The 18092-nt window shown below is 38.0% G+C and overlaps 1 pseudogene; it reads right to left on the bottom strand.

Moving 5' to 3' along the window:
* Positions 1-3629: 3629 nt before the first annotated feature.
* On the bottom strand, positions 3630-14831 carry LOC121511216 (annotated as a pseudogene).
* Positions 14832-18092: the final 3261 nt, after the last annotated feature.

The following is an 18092-nucleotide window of genomic DNA, read 5'->3' as shown; positions in this document are numbered from 1 at the left end:
ATATAGAGACAGGGCTGACATATAGAGACAAGGGCTGACATATAGAGACAGGGCTGACATATAGAGACAGACAACCAGGCAGTCACACTCACACCTACAGCCAATTTAGAGTGATCAGTTAACCTAATGAGCATGTTTTTGGTGGTGGGAGAAAGCCGCAGTACCCGGAGATAACCCATGCGTTCATGTAGAGAACATGAAAACTCCGCACAGAAGCTGGAGTAAAGTTGTATAAGCAGTGATAGTGGTATAAATAGCCTTTAAAGTCATAGAAGTAGTATCAGCATTTGTAACTGTATTACCAGTTGTAGTAGCAGTGCTAGTATCAGCAGTAGTAGTTGGTCCAGCAGCGCCAGGATCCCAAAGTGGCTTTTGGCAGCACAACAGTTTCAATGTACCTGTTTCTAACTTGTACAGATGGCAATAAACTCTTTTCTATTCTATCTCCACAGCGTGTTTGTTTCTATAAACACATATATAGAGAGAGAGAGAGACAAGGAGGGAGAGAGAGACAAATAAATTAATATTAATGATTATTTGATTACATTCACAACTAAATCTTTCGATCGTAAAACATATTTTCTATATATGTATATAGATAAGATAAAGATCTTTATCTTTCTATTTTTATACATACAACTATATGTCTATGTATATACATTTGTAAATATATAATGGCTGAACATAAAAGATTCCCAGACCTCTGGACTTAAAGAGTAAAATTAAAATTGTAGGCTACATTGGTAGAAAGCCCTTTTCCGTTTTGTTTTGTTTTTTTTTTTTAATCAAATGTTCTATATTAATAGCACGTTTTGATGTTGACAATACAGCAAACCGCATGAGAATCAGCTGAGAAATGAGCAAGTTATGATTCATTTTCAATGTATAAATTGCCTTTAATGAGAATGTCGCCCCCGCCAAGATGGCTGCCACGTAGGCACGTCGCTTAGCGAGCTGCTACAGCGCGCTGGCTTATCTAGTGTTCTATAGATATCTATGGGTGCATCCATCCATCCATCAACAATACTGTTAACTAGAGTTCCCAATACAGCACGTGACAAAGTGTTCCTTTTGTTGCCTTTTCTAACATTTTGTCATTAGAAGGGAACTTGTCTATGATCAATAAAGGAGTGATCAATCTCCCTTCACTCTCCCATTAATGAGGTTGTCTGCCACCTGTGCGTCAGGTGATCAGACGGAGAAGAAGAGTAAGAGAGAGAGTGCTGCTGTGCTCCTGTTTGTGTATGAGTAGGCTATTTAAGACAATAACAGAGAATAACTGTCTCTACAAAATGCCAATTATGCCTCATATCAATGAACATGTGAATTTATACCTCATTATTGGATTTAACAACAAAGAGATTCTCTTGTTGCCACATAAACACACAGTGTCTATGATTCGCTGTTATTAATAACAAGTTTCGACTTTTCTCATCATTTCGACTTTAATCTCGAAATTGTGTTTCAACTTTATTCTTGAAATTTTGACTTTAATCTTGAAATTTCGACTTTATTCTCGCCATTTCGACTTTAATCTTGAAATTTCGACTTTATTCTTGTCATTTCGACTTTAATCTCAAAATTTCGACTTTATTCTCGTCATTTCGACTTTAATCTTGAAATTTCGACTTTATTCTCTTCATTTCGACTTTAATCTCGAAATTTCGACTTTTTTCTCGTCATTTCGACTTTAATCTCGAAATTGTGTTTCAACTTTATTCTCGAAATTTTGACTTTAATCTCGAAATTTCAACTTTATTCTCGCCATTTCAACTTTAATCTCGAAATTTCAACTTTATTCTCGTCATTTCGACTTTAATCTCGAAATTTCGACTTAATTCTCGTCATTTCGACTTTAATCTCGACTTGCCCAAAATTATTTTCTCCATCAGAAATGGCCCTAATCTGCTTCCATAACAATTCTAATATTTTGACCTGTTAAACCAATTATTTTCTATTTTATCTCATATTTTCAACCCCAAACTTTGACTTTATAATCCCATAGTTTGATCTTTTAGACTCACAATTTAAATTTTGAATCATAATTTGACTTTTAATTTCATGATTACAAATTTTATTTCATACTTTGGCCTTTTAAACTCAGCAGTTTGACTTTCTTATTAATATATTTGTATTTAAAAAAACATTATTTTTCAATTTCAGTTTCATGTTTTGGCTTTTTTGAACTAATAAGTTTAATAAGTTACTTAAACTAGTTACTAAACTCTATTAGTTAACTAAAAAAATAATAATAATAACTAATTAGTTAACTCTATTAGTTACTTAAACTAATAAGTTTACTTTTTTCAGATTGTGAGCCTTTAAACTTATCTTTTTAACTCTTTAAATTTCAAAATCAATGATCGTCAGTGCCAAGTTTTTCTCAGGTTGTATTACTGGTGAAATGAGGTTGACAGTTTAGGGTTAAAAAGGTGACCCTGTTAGGCCCTCAGGCTAGACCTGAATTCAGAATCTGGCCCCTGCTGTGATTGAGTTTGACACCCCTGCTATAGACAGATTCAGACACTAAATTGTGGATAACTGTGGTGAAATGGCATTCAGTAAAAAAGTAAATGAATGATTTGCAGCAGATGTATTAATATTGCAACAACACAGGCCTAGAGCTATGAGTTGTTTTGCTCTTTTGGTATTTATGTTTCATGTTTGGGTGTGTTCTGTAGGAACAGAAAAGGAGAAAAGGAGAGCACAATTTTTCATGTACACCTTTTAAGAGTTTGACAAAGTATAGTTTAGAGTTAAGTTTTGAGAAACTGAGCTACAGTTCTTGAATATTTGTGTAAATGTTCAGTATAAAAACCTACTGTCTGTTTTCATGTCAGCATTTTAGCTTTCTAGAATAATTCACATTTTAATGTAATGAACTTAATAAAAAGTGAGGGGAAAACAGTTACTGTTAGTCATTGTTAAGACAGAAATGAAAGAAGACTTAAAAAACAGATAAACAATGAAATAACAGATTGCAAAAATAATTTATTGGTAATTAAAAATAGGGTAAGAGGGCTTTGCCTGTTTAACTTTTCTACAAGAATTTAAAAATCTTGCTACTTTGGTGTTCTCTGCTGGCAGTTCTTGGCATTTCAACATGTGGGAACCCCTGCTTTCAACAATTTTGAAAAGAAGTCCAAATTCCACTTATGAAATCCTAACACTGCATCAGGCGGACTGCAGGGGTTGAAGATTAGATCCAGCACGACCCCTGCAGGCTGAAGGAGGCAACTGGAAGTGTGTGCTGGTTTAGGCTTGTACAGGTGCATGTATGGATTTACAGTTTCATGAAAATGTGAATGATTCATGAGCTTTAAGCTGCAAACATCATATTAAAATAAAATAGTCTTGAAATATTTTACTTTATATGAGAAAAAATCTATGGAAGCTTCACTTTTTTATCAAAATTATGGTGGGAAAATAGTCAACTTTTTCATGATATTTTAATCTTTTTAGATGCACCTTGCAAATCAATGTCATGGATTGTATGCCTTTATACACATGATAATATGTTAGTTTTAACTGATTATTTCAAAACATTTTTCTAACTTCCAGGATTAGACTTTCTCTGTTTTTGAGGCTGCCACTAAGAAAGTTAGTGCATGATGTTACAAAAAACACTTTCACTCAGAGTTACTGGTCATCACTGGCTCTGATGCCTCGGCCTGAAAATTGTACATCTTCAGTTTCTCAGTCTCATTTGGTTCTGTGGCGCCATCTCTTGGTGCCAGCTGTTGTGGTGAGAACTGTCCTTTCACTTTGAAGACATCCCACCTCTCAGGAAGCAGACCTTTGTTGAAGAGCACCGAAGCCAGGTAGGAGAAAATCAAGATGGCGGCAACCATAGAACGCATGCAGATGGTCTTAACTGGAGCGTACTGGACATAAACACTGTCCTCAAGAGTGCATCCTGGGAAGTGTATGACTGGTGCTAATCCCAGTGTCGGGTCCCCACTGAGTAGTCGTAAAGAAATCCCCACAAGCAAACCCATAACAGCCCCATAACCATTGGAGATGTTGAAGAAGAGGACACAGACGAGTTGAGGGAAGATAACGATGTAGGCTGCTTCAGCACCAACAAACCAAAATAGTAAGATGCTGTTTTTCAGGATGGTGAGTGACGTACCGACAACGCCAACTACCACCACAGCAGCACGGATCACCCACTGAATCTCTCTGTCTGATGCCTGGAGAAGAAAGAAGAGATAAAGATTATCAGCTAGAGCGCAAATGACTGAATAATGCTCCACTGTACTATTGTCTTATTCATTTTCTCTCTATGTTGGTGATCTGGCCGTGTGTGCGTGCTGCTGACTATTCCACCAGGCCACCCTTGTAAAAGAGATCTCAATCTCAATGGATCTTTATCTGGTTAAATAAATGTTTTTTCTTAACCTTATTACTTTATACCATTCCAACAAGACGGAGCTACATTTTTCCTTTTCAAATGAATGACATATCTCAAGAGTGGATGGCAAACAGTGGCAGCTGGTCAATAGGGGCAGCTGGGGTGCTGCAGCCCATCACTCTTACCAGAAAGAAGTTACCAAGTAAAATTTTAAACTTTTGTTTGAAATACAAATATTTAAATTCTTCACAAATAAACTCCCATTTACTTTTCTTAATGACTATGACATATTTAAAGATTAAAGTTGTAAACATGTCCTTTTGATAAAGTAACAATGAGAAGAAATTGACATCATCAGACTCCTGAGCTTTTAAATAATGCTCTGAAATGTAAATAAACCATGTATCTGTAGTCATAGATCTGCCATCCAAAGACCTGATGAGGCAGCCTTTTACTAAAAGGTAGGCTACTTTGAAACAAATTATTAAGGCCTTTAAATGGCACCATGACAGCTATACCTCTTAAATAATTAAATAATCCTGCAAGAAAGTATCAGTTAGAATGACAAACTGTTTATTGGTAATGTCATGAATATTTCTTATAGGATGAAAAATCCTCCTTACAAAGATAACCAAGGCTTCTTAAGAAGTTTAATTTTCCCTTAAGAAGCATAAAAGCTTAAATATGTGCAAACATGTCCATGGTATGGCCATGTGTCAGACATAGATGAGCTAACATTAGATAGCTGGCTGAAGTGCTTTATTGACAAACAAGTGACAACATTTTCACATGCCAGGCTCTCCAAAGTCAGTGGTTATTAACCTTTTTGGGTCAATAGGTCGACCAGATTAGTGATAATTTTGCTAATATCAATATTTCCCCTAGTTAGCACCCTGACGAATGATTAAATCAATCAGGCCTGCTGATGATTGTGAGTTTTACTGCTTGATATCAAAATAAGAATCACACAGGGGGCACATCAGAGGGTCTCTCTCTCCCTCCATTATGCTCTGTTCAGGCAGCATGATGTGATGGTGGAACAGCATGCCATTTCTGACACACTGATATGCAGACAGCACAAAGGGAAATCAATATGGCAGTTAGCATTCAAGCGATAGGTAATAAATGATCGAAAATGTATTAAAATTGATTTAAAAAAAGACGGCCAATATCGGGGTCAGTTGGTGTAGATTTAATCTTTAAAGTCCCAGAAAGTCACCCGAGTTCCAGGGTCACCGGAGATGCTGGGATTCAAAGGCATTAATAGCGTTATTGGGACGGCACAACAGCTCGCTTCAGGGGGCAACAACTTATGGTTCAGAAGTTATTCAGCTTTTAATAACCTGTGTCACTTCTTGATGTGCACGACAACGCCGGTCTGGAAGGCTTTAACAATACATACAGAGAATATTTGTGACACAGCCTGCTATCTCTGCTGCAGCAGCAGGTCCTTTGGTTCTTATTTGCTGAAAAGTAGCTCGTGCACACAGTGTTTTCCCGCAGAATTGATTTGCGGTTTATAACGCTAACATTTAGCATGGCTAAGCACAGCGGAATAGGAAGTTAAACAAAACGGTATTGGATCAGTGTATAAAATCCTGCATTTTAAGCACTAGCCTATCAGATATATTTCTGATACTGTTACAGGAATAGGAACCACAATCACTGTTACCTAGCCAAAGCTGAAGAAGTAAACACAAGGCTTACTTTATCCTACATCAGATTAGCATACAAGCTAATTTTATTTTAACAGCAAAGCTGACAAAGGCAAAACAGAGGCTAAGAGACTGGACGTACCCTCTTTAAACTTTCTAAATAATGTATTGCTGCTGGAGTCCCGTGTCCGCATGTCTATAGCCAGTGGTGGACAGTAACGGAGTACATTTACTTGAGTACTGTACTTAAATACATTTTGTCAGTATTTGTACTTTACTTGAGTATTTGGTTTTTTTTTTAACTTATGACTTTCACTCCACTACATTTCAAGGACAAATATTGTACTTTTGACTCCACTACATTTCTAGGAGGCTTGTCATTACTCCTTCCTTTTAGGTTTAGCATAGCTTTGTAGTCAGATGTTGGTGTTTTTCTTTTCTGAAATGCAATTTGCCACATGCTGTGCTCCTTACAGAAGGGAACCAATCACAGTCAGCACTCACACCTGGGATGGATTCGGAGATAGGTTGCATCATCCTCACTCTATGTAGCAAGCTCTCCTGCTTTCATTCTGAAAATACTGTAGTTTCTTTCCTTTGATTGGATTTATTTTAATTTTTATTTTATTGAGTTTGTCTTACTGGAAGAAGTATTGTTGATTCAGGTATTAAGCTCCCCCATAGTGAATGTGTGAGAAGAAAAAATAAGGCCCTCCTGTTTTTTTTTTGGTGGGGATGTTAAAATAATAATAAAAAAAAACATAAATGACAATAGTTGTCCTTATTGTTTGTGATTGCATTTTTATTGTGAAGGTTTTACAGGTGTTTTTATAGACTTTTTGTCCCAGATTGGTTCTACATGTACAGGTGCAAGAAAAAGTATGTGAACCCTTTGGGATTTCTTGGATTTCTGCATAAATTGCTCATAAAATGTGTTCAGATCTTCATGTAGCTCACAACAATAGACAAACACAGTCTGCTTAAACTAATACTGCACAAAAAATGATACGTTTTCATGTTTTAATTGAACAAAACATCTAAACATCCACAGTGCAGGGTGGAAAAAGTATGTGAACCCCTAGGCTAATGACTTCTCCAAGAGCTAGTTGGAGCCAGGAGTCAGCCAACCTGGAGTCCAATCAATGTGATGAGATAGGATGTGTTGGTTAAAGCTGCCCTGCCCTATAAAAAACACACACCGGTTCTGAATTTGCTGTTCTCAAGAAGCATTGCCTGATGTGAACCATGCCTGGCACAAAAGAACTCTCAGAAGACCTACGATCAAGATTTGTTGACTTGCATGAAGCTGGAAAGGGTTACAAAAGTATCTCTAAAAGCCTTGATGTTCATGTGTCCACGGTAAGACAGACTGTCTACAAATGGAGAAAGTTCAGCACTATTGCTACTCTCCCTAGTCGTGGTCGTCCTGTAAAGATGGCTGCAAGAACACAGCACAAAATGCTCAATGAGGTGAAGAAGAATCCTAGAGTGTCAGCTAAAGACTTACAGAAATCTCTGGCACATGCTAACATTTGTGTTGACAAATCTACAATAAGTAAAACATTAAACAAGAATGGAGTTCATGAAAGGACACCACAGAGGAAGCCACTGCTGTCCAAAAAAACCATTGCTGCATGTTTGAAGTTTACAAAAGAGCACCTGGATGTTCCACAGCACTACTGGCAAAATATTCTGTCCATAGATGAAACCAAAATTGAGTTGTTTGGAAGGAACACACAACGCTATGTGTGGAGAAAAAAAGGCACAGCACACCAACATCAAAACCTCATCCCAACTGTGAAATATGGTGGAGGGGCCATCATGGTTTGGGGCTGCTGTCATTGACAGAAAAATGAATTCCCAAGACATTTTACAGGAAAACTTAAGACCATCTGTCCGCCAACTGAAGCTCAACAGAGGATGGGTGATGCAACACGACAACGACCCAAAGCATAGAAGTACATCAACAACAGAATGGCTTCAACAGAAGAAAATACAGCTTCTGGAGGGGCCCAGTCAGAGTCCTGACCTCAACCTGATTGAGATGCTGTGGCATGACCTCAAGAGAGCGATGCACACCAGACATCTGAATAATATTACTGAACTGAAACAGTTTTGTAAAGAGGAATGGTCGAAAATTCCTCCTGACCGTTGTGCAGGTCTGATCTGCAACTACAGGAAACATTTGGTTGAAGTTATTGCTGCCAAAGGAGGGTCAACCAGTCATTAAATCTAAAGGTTCACATATTTTTTCCACCCTGCACTGTGGATGTTTAGAGATGTTTTGTTCAATAAAAACATGACAACATATCATTTTTTGCGCAGTATTAGTTTAAGCAGACTGTGTTTGTCTATTGTTGTGAATTAGATGAAGATCAGAACACATTTGATGACCAATTTATGCAGAAATCCAAGAAATCCCAATGGGTTCACATACTTTTTCTTGCATCTGTAAGTCAGTACATCATTAGGTGGTTTCAGAGAGTTGCAAGGTTCTGTAAAAGCACTGAGAAAACAGTACAGCAATGTAATGATATTAGAAAATGTAATTTGTACTTTTGAATACTCAAGTATTTTTAAAAGTAAGTACTTTAGTACTTTATGTTTTTCTGTGAATAAAATATCTATCTATGAGACCTGTTTTTATTTACATTGACCCAGCGCCCCATTGTTTTTGGTAATGGAGTTGTACATTGTTATAAGTATTTGCTGATAGTGTCTTCACAAACTGTATTTGCACAGTGAAATACTTAAACAGTGCATTTGCAAACACACACATGTACTTTAAGACTAAGCGTTATTGTGACGACCAAAAGCTTTAAAAAACAGGTTTGTCCTTTAACCTTTCCTTGTATTACTGTTTAATCACAGTTGGAATGAGAACATTGTCACAGCATCCTCAACATATGAGCAAGCTTTCAAAAGTAATTACCCAGAGAGCTGATTCAAAGTCCATCTCACCTGTGGATGCAGCTCCTGCCCCAAGCAGGATGGGAGGTATCCCGAAAAAAAGAAAGATGAAAGCAGCAACAAGACATGTGATCTTGGCTGTGGCTGTGGAGGAGGCTGACAAGGTCCTCTGGTGTAAACACTGGTACCCCAAACTCCCCAGTGCCTGAAAGTCAAATGGTGTGTCTTTCATTCAGCTTTGTGTGATAATATGCAATAAAATTCATCCCTGCTACTGGCACATTAAAATAAAAAAGACCCTTTGAAACCACAGTCTGTCTCAAAAATGAGCTTGTATTGAAACAGGTTTGCTCCGTCTTCAATCAATCATCAAGGTTGTTATTTCTCAAGGCAGGTCATTAAGTACATTGAGTATGATTTCCACAAGATCAACTCAAATTGGGTCTCAGAGACTCACAGACTTAAAACCTATCAACATAACTGTTGTATGATTTGTGCTGTTTAAATTAAAGGTGTGATGTCTGCTAAAAGCTGTCAGTATGCTTTACAAGTTCGACAGTGAAACAGATTCAATATAAAATTCATAGTGTTGCTTCCTTACAAAGAATAAGAAATCATCAGCAATCCTCCAGGCCGTTTTCAGTTCTGGCGTTCCAATCCAGGAGCGTGTAAGGTGTTATTCAACGTCTGACTGATGTCCAAGGTGGATGGGTTCATCAAAACAAAAGGAACACAAACCCACTGCAGAGATACGTAACCATGTTAATGATAACTACAAAGTTTATCCTGTGTGTAAGACTATTAGAACATTAAGAGGAGCCAGACATCTCTTATACTGAATACAATTACTGCAAACTCACCAAACCGAAGAAAATGAGGAAAAGCTGTATAATATCTGTGTAGGCCACAGAGTAGAGGCCTCCCAGCAGCGTGTAGATGATGGCAACAGCAGCAGAAATCCAGTTGCAAACAGCAAAAGGTAAATCCAAGACCACATTCATGATTCCTCCTATACAAAAAGATCATCAAAATAAGCATTTAAGTTTTACAAGTTAATCTTTACTGCCATTTAACTAACACTATGTGTAAAGAGGGATTTCCATCTACGTAGAGGAAAATGCTTACAAGTACACACCTAAACCAATCAATGTTGAGGGTACCCACGTCAGATCAACAAAAAGTGAAACCAGGCTCAGTCCAGCTGTTAGTGATTTTCCATACTTCATGTTGAAAGGGTCCAACATCGTTGTGCAACGTCTTTCTCTCATTGGCTTGGAAAATACCATTCCAGCTTGATCAAGGACAAGGAGTAAGTGATTAATGTTTATAACTACTGAATATTAAAGCAGAGTCACATTTTAGCAGAGGTAACTCGTGGTGTGCATATTTCAGCCACGTAAACCACAGAACATGTCTTCACAAAAACTTTATGAGAAAAAATCCAAGTGAGGGATCATCTTGTCTACTATCCAAAAATACAAGAGCTGGAGAAACATTTGTGAAGCGCTTTTTATGTTTTTTTTTTTTGTTTCCCTGCATGCCAAAGACAATCTTTTTTCATTCAGACTCACTATTTTCACTGGAGTCAGTCTCCTGTTTCTTGAAAGACTCTGACACCATTACATGAGGAGTAGAAACATTAGTAAGCTTTAAAATTTCCACAACTAACAACTATACATCTTTAGTAAGCTTCCAGCACTTTCAACTCCAGTAGATCCAAATTAAGACTACTGTTTTTGTTTCTTTTTCTTTTTCTTTTTTCTTTTTTTTTTTTAAGGCAACACATACAATACAGACAAAGGCCAAGGCATGTAATCGGAAGGACAGGATAGAAAACATACAAGCAGGCTTTACCATTATCGGGATAGACCACAAGAGCAAGGGATGAGGCTGGTCCCCAGACAGACAGCCCCCAGACCCTGAGGAGGGAGCCTGTCTGCCATTGACCAGGACGGCCCATCTTTTGGAGTTTGTTTGTTTGTTGAATTGTTTAAATTTTGACCAGTTTTTCCAAGACTCAGGCAGAGCTTAGTCCCCCTGGCAAACAGCCCCCAGACCCTGAGGAATAGACTACTGTTACATTCAAGAACAGAAATATTTATTTGTGGGTATGCTGGCTTCTGTTGTATTGAGCTAACAGTTTGACGGTGTGAACAAAACTGGATCGCTATCCCTAAATGTCAAAAAAAAAAGAAAAAAACTCCCTAACTTCCCCTCACAGAAGTCTAATTCATCATCTATTGTGGAGACTGCTGGATGGTTGGAAGGGAACCAAAGCTATGATGCCTTGGATTAATGTCTTTTAACACAGCCTCTCTCTTTCAAGGAAATTAATTTGCTTATTTTCTAATCTATCTGCTGTCAAGAAACACATCAGAATGACTGGAATGGTTCTATTGGGTTAAGTGATGCCAGGTTATGAGGGTGCCTAAACAATTTCCAGTCCACAGAAATTCTTGTTTTTCAGCTCAGATATTATCTTGTTGTATTTTTGTTGTTATTCATGCAAGAATATAGAAATTTTTTTTACCAATGATGAAAGATGAGCTGTATGCAGTGTTCATCACAATGGCTGTAGTCAGTCCCATAGAGGGCGTGTACACCATCTCAGCAGTGCCGACGATGAATGCTCCTCCAACCCACGTAGCTGCAAGGTGGATTTGTAAGACATTTATACATTTATAAAGATCCAGCTATCCTCATTATGACCAGGTGTCTAAATTTGAAGTATAAAAGAATTCAATATTCAGTATGTTTTACAGACCCTTTATTTAGTGAGACATGATTATCTTCCTGTATAACTCAGCCTTTTGCCTTCTCAGTCTAATTTCTCTCTGCCATCAGCAAATGAGAATGCTTTGAGTAATTCTGGCTTCTGGACCAATCAGTGCATTGACACACTCCTTTAAACGACATGAGCAGTCAGAGGAGCGCTCAGCGTTAAACATCCACATCTGCAGTGTTGCCATTGGGTATCAAAGCCTTATATTCCTCCTTATTTAGCACTAAGTATCAAAAAATCATCTGGACTTTTACGTTTTCTTTCCCCACAAAGAGTTCAGGGCCAGAGACGATTCATTAAAATGAACTGTAACTGTTAATTGTTACTACTACAAATTAGATTTCACCAATCATATGCCTTCAGATGTATTTGCCTCATGACGTTTGTGTACACATCTGAAGACTGCAACTCAAAACACAAAAGGGGAGAAAATGAAAAGAATGAAGCACATGACCTGGTGTTGTCACAGGTTTATTTTCATTCAAAAAATTACTGGGGAGCAGGTGGACTAGTGGTTTAAGGCCCTCCCCATGGCGCAGGTTCAAATCTGGCCTGAGGCCCTTTACCGCATGTCTTACTCCCACTCTTGATCCTGTTTCCAACTCTATCCACTGTCCTCCTCTATCTAATAAAGGCACAAAAATGCCCAAAAATAAATCTTAAAAAAATTAAAGCTACTGGTAATAAATTGTATGTACAGGACAGGATTTCTGCTGTGGGTGCCACTGTTTTTAAACAGGCCCTCCCACAGAATTGACTGGGCCACTGAAAAACCCTGAGAACGGGCCCTCCCCAGTTGGGATTTGTTCATGATATCAGTGCACATGGGTTGGATTTGTAGAACTGGTGCTAGCGTCCTGGCTAGCCTTTAATTCATTTTGGAGATGAAACATTTGTCATGCAGTAATGTTAAAATTATTCGTGCCACTTTTTAACCTCTTTTCCTCACTGTTTCTGCCCATTTTGCCACATTTGTTTTTACATTGAACATGTGTGCCACTTTTAGCCCATTTTGCCGCTTTTAATCTCTTTTCACCACTTTAGCAACCATTTTGCCCCCTCTCGCCACATACAACCCATTTTTGCCCCCCCCCCCCCGTTTTTTTTTTTTTTTTTTACCATTTTTACCAACCATTTTGCCACTTTTTTCCTATGTCAACCAATATCTGCTACTTTATTAAATTTTTTTCACCTTCTCTTGTTGCCCATTTTTGCCACTTTTAACCTTTTTTTGGCCATTTTTCACCTTTAAATCACTGAATAATTTTCCCTTAAAGTTATCACAGTTCCTTTTACTCTACATTCTGGTGGGACATTTTTGCACATCGTGGCTTAGCTATGAAGTCTGACACTACTTTTCAAATGGTTTAGTCAATGTGCCCATCCACATTGTTAACATTACCAAAAATAGGTAATTCTGTTTTAGGAAAATAGGTTATAACATTTTGAAAAGACTATGATATACTACAGCAGAAATAATCAAAATTCATTTTTGTTGCTTTGATAAGAGTGGTTATTACTCAGGCTAAATATAAAACATGGTTATGGCCCATGATATTCCTGAGCTACACTGGTCCCCTATTTGGCCGGGCCCAGAAAGCTGCTTTAAGGTAACAAAAAGCACACTGCTTGGACACATTTTTTCTCAGCTTCTTGAGCATATCTCTTGGTATATTATCATTAAACACTGATTAAATGTTAACTAAATCATTTAATCATTAACCAAGAAAAGCTCTTTCACTGTTTCAGAAAAAAATATGTTTAGTGCAACAGACTTTAAACAGGGGAAAATACTTCAATCTGAGGACACTGAATTAAAAATATGGCTTTTTTGCTATTCAATTAGTTTTTGTTTTCCATTGTGGAAAACTTAAGATAGAATATATCTCACCGTTATCTTTCATTTGTATTGTAACATAGAGGCTTTTTTGAGGCATTCAGATTAAAACTGAAAATAAATATGGGGATTTTATATCAGCTCTCTGCTTCTGTTTGGTCAGTAGTAACTATGCAGGGGATGCATTTAAATGAAAATGTCATTGTATTGTTTATTTTGTTACCACTGCAGCATGTTGTCATGAACCATGGACTAGAACACAGAAAACAGGCAGGACCCAAATGCACCACTCAGGAGACCCGTTGAGGAGAAGCCAAAAATCAGAATCTTTAATTCAGTCCGAGTCAAAAACCAGAGATCCAAAAACTCACAGCAAAGGTACAGGCAGGGATCAGGCAAGAGCAGAGTCGGGAAAACTGGCAGGGTCGTAACAGTAGACAAGATGAGAGCAAACTAAAGAGCCGGAACGTGAACTAAGGAGAACAACGGACTGACAAGGAGGTGAGTGTGCAGGTGAGTATTATACTATGACTAATCAGTGATGCAGGACAGGTGTGAGGAGCAGCATGCAGGACGGAGAGCAGCAGTGGGAGGAGACGAGGTGAGTGACACATGAGGGATCGGGAGTAGTGAGGAAAGGCGGGGCGAGGTGAGCGGAGCGGAATCAATCTAAAACAGAAAAGGAAAATTAGAACACGCAAAACATAAAACAGACATGAATGTGCAAAAATAAAAGTGAACAAAAATGGACTTAACAGACAGGGATCATGACACATGTAACAACAAATGACAAAATGCAATCAGGCCATTATTACAAAATGCAGCAGATTATTACAACATGCAGTTATTATCACTTAATGGGGAAAAATATATGGTGTCAAAGTCTTATATATTACTGTGTTTTTACATTGTGCATGGTATAGATATTAAAATGCCTTTGTTCCTTCATAGACATTTCAATGAATAAAAACATCTTTTAAGGTAGTGCCAACTTTTCTCTCTGGTTTTGAGCTCATTCAATTTCCCAAGAAATGTAAATGCATTTTTCAAATCTCTGTATTTGCTTTTTATGTTGCTGCCATTCTCATTGTCAGCTGTGCTCTCCTCACCTGTCATTGTGAAGATTCCCACCACCAAGCGAATCCTCCGGTTTCCCAGCAGGGCCATATCCACTCCAGTGGCTGCACTTTTCTTCTGCTCCCTTTTGGATTTGAAAGAAGCCCAGATACCGGTTCCTAGAACCAGCAGGTAGAAGAAGACCATCGCTACCACTCCTGGGACGTTGACAGCCATGATCAAACTGGTGGACTTTCCTCACTCCATGTGAGCTGATGTTTGACTGATTGATTTAGTTCCAACTAAAGACAGACAGAAAAGCAAAGTCCTTCTCCTCATTTCACTTAATTTAAATATTTAAATGGCTGACTACAGTTTGTAGTTAAAGCTTCATGGATGATATGCTTCAGCTAGTTAATATTAATGTGATTAATCTGTTGTCTGGATCAACTGCTACCCCTATTCAGCAGTTAAACTTTCAGCTGTTTGAGTATTAAAATAACACTTTTTAAAGGGGCCAATTGTTTTTTTCTGCACAAGCTATATTAGAATTGATACTGGATTCTTTGTTGTTGCTTCCCAGAGAAATAAGCAAAGGCATGGTAAAGACTGACAAACTGTAAAAACATCTGGCGACCACAGACTGAGATTCCCATTTCCCATTTATGATGTGCTGGACTGAATCACAGGCAACATCATCACATGGCTTAAATTAAAGCTGCAACCGCTGAGTTCAGACAGCTGCAATGGCTGCCAGCAGCATTTCATGATACCTTGTTGCTTTGCAAATTGTTGGTCTGAATTTGGCTTTACAGCTCCAGTCTATAGCCACATAATAATAACAGCAATGACAGACTGAATCTAAAAATTACTTCTTTAGTTTTTTCAGGGTCTCTGGTGGTAGCAACCCACCCTTCATCATCCATTCACACAAATGCTTGTGCATCAGCTATTTTTGAATGTTTAAACTTCAAAGCTCTGTAGAAGAAAGAGAAGGTGCAAATATGTATTTTACTATCGTGTCATATCCTTCTGGTTTGTGTTTTTACCTTTGGACAGATGTTAGCAACTGTAAGGGGCTTCACACTGCAAATAGCTTGGAGATATAGACAGTATTATGCATTAATCATGAGGCATACAGATAGAATTACATGCAGTGATTAATATACTGTAAGTGTTTTGAATATAAATAAGAATAAATGGTCAAAACAGATTTTGAGTATCCAAAAATGTCCCTGGGAAGGACCCCAACAGCAAGGCCCAAACCCAGACCAAGCATGAGCCCTGCAGGCTGAGGAACTAGACGGGTGCAGTACGCTGGTTTAAGCTTTTATTACAAGTTACCGTATGCCAGAGTTTCACTGCTGGCTGGCACACAATGACACTTTGCTCTTAGACTGCAAAATATGCAAAGAAGAAAAAAAAATACATTAATAATTCATTCATTCTCTTTTGAATAATTTAATGTTTCATTTTGCAAATAAAAAAACAAGCCCAGCCTTAGTGTGGCCTCACCATTTGGACTTCTGACAATGCTGTAAAATAAAGAACATTTTACATGAATGGGTCCAGACATTACTCTTGTTTGATTTTTTTCTGCTTTATTCAAAAAAGCTGACATTTTCAACCACAAAAAGTACGAGAAAAAATAAAATGATGAATCTACACAACACAAGTGACAGTGGTAATTCAACTCCTACAGAATCAAGTCTCACACTTCAAACATGTCTATATTGGTCCAGACAACATCCAGTTCAAACTTTTACAGTGTTAAATGTTTTACACTATGATAGAGCTGCAGCGTCTGTTTTGATAGTTAAAATGTAACACTGGCCATCGCTAACCTTGCAAAGCACACGGACGAGCCCGTTTCCTTGTTTTTCACTGGCGAATCCATCTTGTTAAGCTCCCATCTGAAACGTTTGGGCCTGATTAGAAAGTGACAGGACCAATCAGCGACGAGGGGCAGTACTTTCAGGCGCAGAAGAGTCGTGACGTAAACAAGCAGCAGCAAGAGCTGGTGCAGTTATGGAGGAAGAGTTTAGCGTGGATGCTGCTAAAGCGCCGGTTTTATCAGAACTTGATGACATTTCTTCATTAAAAGAAGAACAAAGATCAGCAGTGAGTTGTTTTCTTTTCAAAAATGACAAAAGTCGAGTACTGACATGTCTATAGTCGCCATGTTTCGCGTTATTCTTTAGTAGCAGCGCACGCAAAGCTCGATAGCTGCTACGTCACGTGTTTTGTTGCTCTGATTGGCCCGTAGAGATGTGACAGAACGTTCATCCAATCACACTACGAGTTTTTTTTGAATCCTCTGCCTTTTCTCAACACATCCATCTGGCATGTCAGGTTAGGCCATCGCTGGTCAGTGAAAGATTTCATTTACTTTCATTTTTTGACACTGAGAGTTGCTAGCATCAGCACTACAGAGGATTAATATGAATGTTTTTCAACACTCACAGTGCCATTCTTTTACACATTAAAGTGACTTTTAATTTAATTTATTTCCTCCAGCTCTGTATGCTCATTTTCAGTATTTATAGTATTTATTATTTGCACTTGTTACAAGGAGGCGTGGCCTTTAACAAGGGTAAATCAGAGAGAAACTCAAAACCAGGAATTTCACTCAGATAAAGAACAATCTCCATCCTTACTATTGATAGAATAATGCAGTCACTTCTGGTCCTATGGAGTGGGAAGAGCTTAATGTCTTTTGGCTGAAAGTGGAGAGGATTACAGTGGTCTGTTATTGTTTTCCTATTGACTTTAATCTAGCAATGACTGTGTGACAGCAGGAGCTGCAGTCTGCCTGTTAACAGATGTACTAATGATGTTTAAAAGCTAGGAATCATCTAATTCAGAGGTTCTCAACTTTATTTGCTCAAGGCACACCTAACAGCAATCCAAAGTCCCAAGGTGCACCATACATCATATCCATACAAAATAGCCTTTTTTACTTATGTTGTTGTACAGTCGCAGAAATAATATATGGCTGCACAAATTCTCATGGCACACTAAGACTTGCCTCAAGACACACTAGTGTGCCACTGATGGAACCACTGATCTGATTTAACATGGTTAATTACACACAGAAGGCATGATGTCACCATATAACATCTTCCATAAGAAGACAGGTCCTTTAGTCTAGTTTGACCAAGAGACTGAACAGATACTCGTACTCGTACACCTAAAACATTGTTTGCTTTATAATTTTAAGATGCCAATCATTATTGCAAAATCTCATATTTTAATGCATTACTCACTTGCTTTTGGATTTAGGCAATCAAGGGTTAAAGCATACAGTTTTTGTATTTTAAGCTTTAAAATTGCAAATACCCATTTACTCATTTTATTGAAACATTTTCAACCAGGATGGGGCAGGGCTGGCATTGTTTGAATGGGTTGCTCTTGTCAACAGGTCAATCTAGTTTCATAAGCAGGGACTTACTTACTCACTGATTAACTTCACACATGCTGTTAAAGTGTTATTTTAAT

This window comes from Cheilinus undulatus, linkage group 6, assembly GCF_018320785.1.
Source record: "Cheilinus undulatus linkage group 6, ASM1832078v1, whole genome shotgun sequence".
NCBI lineage: Eukaryota > Metazoa > Chordata > Actinopteri > Labriformes > Labridae > Cheilinus > Cheilinus undulatus.
The sequence above is the reverse complement of the archived record's forward strand: the minus strand, read 5'-3'. Positions and strand labels throughout refer to the sequence as shown.